We start from the raw sequence: 6,285 nt of genomic DNA on the forward strand, positions 1-6,285 counted from the left end.
ATCCATATATTATACATATATCCACACATGCGCAATACTCACGGTATTAAAAAGTATAAGTAGATAAAAAATAATTAAATGTATAATATAATAAATAAATAATTATATATTATATTATATCCTTAAGCTGCACAAGCCCTTAAATTCAACAAGCTCCTTTCTGGTGGGTTGTCTGGAAGAGATCACTATCTAGTGATAAGACCGCCCGTTGTATGCGACGTAATTACTAAATTTTTTTTCCCTTTAAGCTTTATACTTATGTAATTGTTATATGTTACTGTGTGCAATAAAGTTATTTATTATTATTATTATTAAATAAATAATAATAATAAATAAATAATACTTAATTGGGTACAACTATAAGTCGTTTTGGGAAAATAATGGCGAATGTATGCGTGTAAGAAATCAAGTCAAAGTTTTGTAAAAGTTCTTAACTCGATTTTTGAAGACAGATATAGTAGGGGATTGACGGATTTTAGAAGGAAGGGCATTCCACAGTTTTACCGCCTTTACTGAGAAAGAACTGGAATAGTTAATATATTACCCAAATTGTAACGCTAAACACATTGTGAAGCAGCTTACTAACAGAGATAGGACACTGCAGGAAGGTCTGGAGCAGCTCGATTGGGGTAGTACCTCGACTTGATTTGGGGTAGGTCGCAACGCGCTTGCGATGCTTCTGGTGTTGCAATCGTCTATAAGCTACGGTAATCGCTTACCATCAGGTGAGCCATACGCTTATTTGCCGAACTAGTTGTATATGTATATACACGCCATTTTTGGCGCAAACTTGTGGAGGCTTATGTCCAGCAGTGGACTGCAATAGGCTGAAATGATGATGATGATGAACCAAAATTGCACAGATAACTGCACCCATGCCACCTTGAATATGGACGACGTCCATGCAGTTATTTGAATTTCGCTATATGTAAAGCTTTAGCATATGCTTTCTCGTTTTCTAACATGCCATTATAACATGGAAAATAAATAAGACTGGATTGCCAATAATAGATTTAATACAAACTTTTTTTAAACTTATAGTATGTTTGTTAGTTTAAGAACAAGTTAATGAATAATTCTTCTACCGACTCTTTAATTTGGTCATCTATTACCTCTAATACTTTTTTTTTCTTTTTAAGTATATCCAATAAAGTAATAAAAGGACTTATGCAGGACATTACAAAAATCTTGTTAGTGCATTCATTGATTTAGTTGAGCAAAAAATTTAAAGATTATTTATGGAATAGTAACATAGTTATGAATGAACCGAACAATATCCGGATTATCAACTACCGGCTTGGCTTACGATCGCCAATGATTCTTCTTAGCGGCTTCTCAAACGACTACATAACCCAAACAAATTTAAACTCTATTTCTTAAAGTACAAGAGCTACATTCTTATAATCTACACACTAATTCCTCTGTTGTAAATATTTGTGAATGAAACTAAGCCTGCCTTTCTTACATGGAATATGTCTTTAAGTACATTGTGTTTTATTGATCAGTAGCGATTGTAGAATTAAAAGCACATTCCATTCAATGCTTTATTCATATAATTCATTGATATAAATTTAACAATTACTTATTTGAGACGAATCCGTAAAATTGGGTTTATCTGGTAAATAAAGAATTTAACTGTAAGTTTTGTTATTTGACGTAAACTGACCAAACCTGGGCGTCACACCGTCTGCAATATTTGAGTTACAATTAATGTAAATATTTAATTGAAAGCCATCAATTTAAATAAGTGAGTAAAGACATTTTAAAATATAAAGATAACGATGACATTATAAATGATTTATATTTCTGTGTACCTTTATCGATAAATATTTTTTAAAATGAAATATCAAGAACTGTCAGATACACATTAGAACTTCTTAGTATTTGACGATTTCTTCAGAAGTGTACTTAAGTGTTGTACTAGTAATTAGTGTGGGACAAAAACTGTGTTTCAAGCAATGGTAATTATCGTCATATAGTGATTCATTAAAATATATACAATGATTTGGAGGTGAAACTAGTTTTAATAATTGAAAGATATAATATTTTTTTCTTATACAAATAGGTCGGCAAACAAGCGTATTCAATAGACTCCTGCAACACCAGAAGCATCGAAAGCGCGTTGACCCTACCCCTAATCCCTTCCAGGAGCTCTGGTCACCTTACACGCCACAAGATCGCAACACTGCTTGAAAGCAATATTATTTAGCGGTGATCTTCTTTAAGGTCGAGGTACTCCCCTTCAACCCTAATCTCCTTCACAATACAACAAATCCACTCTAGTTTCCAGCTGATTGTTATCAGCATCTATAATTAAATTTATTAAAAATATGCTAAATTATTAATTATAACATATTATGATAAAGCTGCTTTAAAATATTTTTTCTTTTAAAATTTTAATTTTAATTGTTATCAATCTATTTATACAACAGATTTGTGGCCAGTTCCATTCTTTCCATTCCCTAAATACTTCTTCGAATCAAGGAACTATTTTTCTCTTTACAATACCAAAATAAATTTATCACCGCACACATAAAGCCCAATGCACAATTAAAACCATTAAAGATTTTACGTTTCAATTCACTATCGTTTTGAATTCTTAACACCTGTTTTCTTTTACCAAGTATTTGTTACAATATGTACTATATAGTCCATAATAATATAAAAGTGTTCAAATGTGTCCTTATACATGACTTCCTGCTGTCGATTGTGCAAAAACTTTGTACCGGACGTAATAAATGTCACAATCGTTCGAGATGCTGAGAAATCGTCAATAGATCCTAATACAATTATTATTGTTTTCATGTTAATATTACACATTAAATTTTGTGATTGATTTGTATAGTAAAATCATTTATAAGGGATCTTATCTTATATTAAGAACTATGTAGATCTATAATATAAAAATGAGTCGCTGAATGTGTTGCTAAGCGCAAAACTCGAGAACGGTTGGACCGATTTCGCTAATTCTTTTTTTAAAATATTCCTTGAAGTACGAGGATGGTTCTTACGGAGAGAAAAATTCTAAAAAAAAAAAATTAAATTTCCTGAAAAAATCTGAAAACAACACTTTTCTATACTCCCATACAAAAGATTTGTGATAATACTTAAAAGTCAATTTGAACTTTAATACCATACGATAAAGTTTGTGTTAGGCGATACGAAGTTCGCCGGGTCAGCTAGTATATAATAAAATTCTAGATATCTGTATTTTGTTGTATTGAAAAACTACTAGATTTATATATTTCAAGGATGCGCTTCAGCCTGTAAATTTCCACTGCTGGGCCTTTTCCTCCACGCAGGTGACGGATTGGAGCTTAAATCACCACGCTGCTCAGAAGCGGCTTGGCGGATATATATATTAGGTGTACATGATAACAGGTAGGCTCGGTGGGGGGACAAGGACTCACAACCAGACAGGAAATAAATATTTGTATAAACACAAACATCAACTCCGAGTGAGAATCGAACCCGTGACCACCGTTACACTATTATACTAGAGCGGTAATCAAGGATGATGAAGGTTTAAAAGGAATTTTGTTAGCAAAGTACATTTTTCCGATTTTCATTGATTTGTTATCTATACATAATTTGTCGTAACAAGCCATGAAGATGACGTCGCTGGTATCAAATGTATCAAATTACATATTTATTTCTGTTTGTTCGAACATTACGCAAAATATTTATAGAATGGAATTTATGTAAAATAATGTTAAATAACAATGCATTAATGCCAAATATGCAAGTGTATAACGTATACAAATAAAAATATTATAGATAACAATGTAAGGTAAAGATATAATAATATTATATAATATATTTAAAGATATAATTAATAATTGTGTTTGTATCGACAAGAAATACAACGTAAGTAGACGAAAAAAATTAACAAACGCACTAGTCGTCACTACGATTTTCGAGGGTTTCCTTCGATCTCTCTGGGATTCCATCATCAGATCCTGGCTTCCTTATCATGGTACCATGGTGAAGTAAAAAAATGAAACATTGTTCAATTTGTGTTTTCTTTTTTGGTATGAAATAAACTATATTATTTTCTATTCTATTGTTCATTGTAAACGATTGACCTAAGAAAATAAAGTTGTTTTGTTGGCTAATCGAAACTCGCCGTACTAGTGTTAGGAGCCGACTTTTGATTTTAAAATATGTCACATTTTTTATTTATTTTATTTATTTATTGTAAAATAATAATTTCAATTAAAAAAATTGAAATTGATATGTAAAGTTGCGGAATATGTGACGTCTCATAAATGTGACCAGCTGTGACAAGGATGGGGGGAGGGTCAAAAATCGTGTGACGTAATTTATGGATGGCACCTAATAGAAATATCAAAACTGTAGATTTCTAAAATTTGAGTTCCGCGGTTTCACCGGGTAATTTAAGGAATAATTGTGTTTGCTCACAAAAGAAAAAAAACCGACTTCAACATTTTATTTCATTCATTCTACAACATTCATTCTAGATCGACAAGTTAACAAACGCACACACAACGCTATAAATACAACAGTAGGTAGACAAAAAATAGTCTAGTAATTACGCTTTATCAAAGATTACTCAAAAGTAGTAATCATATTGCTGTGTGGTTACGGCAGTAAGAATATAGCCACCCCCTCTCTTCAACTAAGGTAGACGACTAAGGGATATCACAGTTCCACTACCACCTTGGAACTTAAAAGCCGACCGATGGCGGGATAACCATCCAACACTAAAATACACAGTCCGAAGACGGGCAGCAGCGTCTTCGGTGCGACAAAGCCAGTCCTGCGGTCACCAACCCGCCTGCCCAGCGTGGTGACTATGGGCAACACACATATCGACAATGTCGACTTTTCACATCTTCATTACAACGCTGTCATAAAGGTGTATACAAAAATTCAGGTCACTAGGAATTTTTCCGCAGATAAAACCTAAAATGACTGGACAAATATGTATTGTATAGGATATGTATAGGACATTTAACGATTATTAAATCGTTAAATGTCCGCCTGCCCAGCGTGATGACTATGGGCAAAACACATTAGTTTTGGAGGCCTATGTCCAGCAGTGGCTGCAATAGGCTGAAGTGCGTGTATGTGTGTGTGTATTTATTTGTTTGCTTAAGCACGCCAATTTCAGGAACAACTGATTTGAATTGGAAAATTTGAAAATTGAAAAATTTTCGTTTGCCAGAAATTATAATATTAATATAATTTTAGTATTGATTCGTTTTATAATGTGTTTTAAATGGTACGAATCCATACACGTGCAGAGTTATACATAGCAGTAGGGCGGATGCCTTGCCATTGTCTTGAAATGAACACAAAGCTATGTGGAGACGGACATACATTCCGATAAATCGCACTAGTGGGCGGAATATAGGAACTATAGAGATGATAATGATTTTAATTTTTTTTTATATAATTTTATGAGTAGTTTGATACAATAACAATAACTTATTTTGTCCACATTAAAATTTTTAACTTTTTGTGTCTTGCTATTTCACTTGTTTAACTTCCTGAATTATTCTGATTTTCTTATATACTTTTCACTTTTGTCATAATCCGCTTTGTAGGTTTTGTTTAATAGTATACCGGACATCATACGTCTCTTAAATTTTATTTTTAATATTGCTACTACCAAATAGTACGTTCCGTCGTCGTACTTACTTACCTAAATTTTAAGTTGTACACCATTTAATGAAATTGTTAAGTATATTATGAGGCGTAAATTATGTTGACACTATAAATACTGTAATATATTAGATTAGATTAATTCTTTTTATTGTAAACAACAAGAATAAAAAAACAATTAAAAGATACGAATAAAGAACGGTGTACAATGGTGCTCTTATTGCTACAAAAGCGATCTCTTCCAGATAATCATTAGGTATAAAGGACACGGCAAAGTAAAAGCAGTTCGGAGGTGTACAAAGAGAAGAGACGAATAGTGTCACCGAGGACAACTGCAATTAGCGTGTAATCATGATCACCTTGGGGTATTTTTTTGAACTAAGACAAGAATTGGACTGTACTAGACAAAACATTATTTAATTTCAATTAATATTAATAAGTTAAAAAAACGTACGAAGTCGTTTCTACCCGCGCCATGTTCTAACGCCGAAACGCGCGGGAGACGTTTATAATTTTATAATATTAAAATGTTTCGCATCGATCCATTCAGCAACAAACTGAACAATTGCAACAATGGTGTACCTAACAATGACACTACAGCAAACATGTGAAATGTCATTCGCACCACCTGGTACAAAACGACATAGCCGACAATAC

Source organism: Melitaea cinxia, chromosome 3 (genome assembly GCF_905220565.1).
Source record: "Melitaea cinxia chromosome 3, ilMelCinx1.1, whole genome shotgun sequence".
NCBI lineage: Eukaryota > Metazoa > Arthropoda > Insecta > Lepidoptera > Nymphalidae > Melitaea > Melitaea cinxia.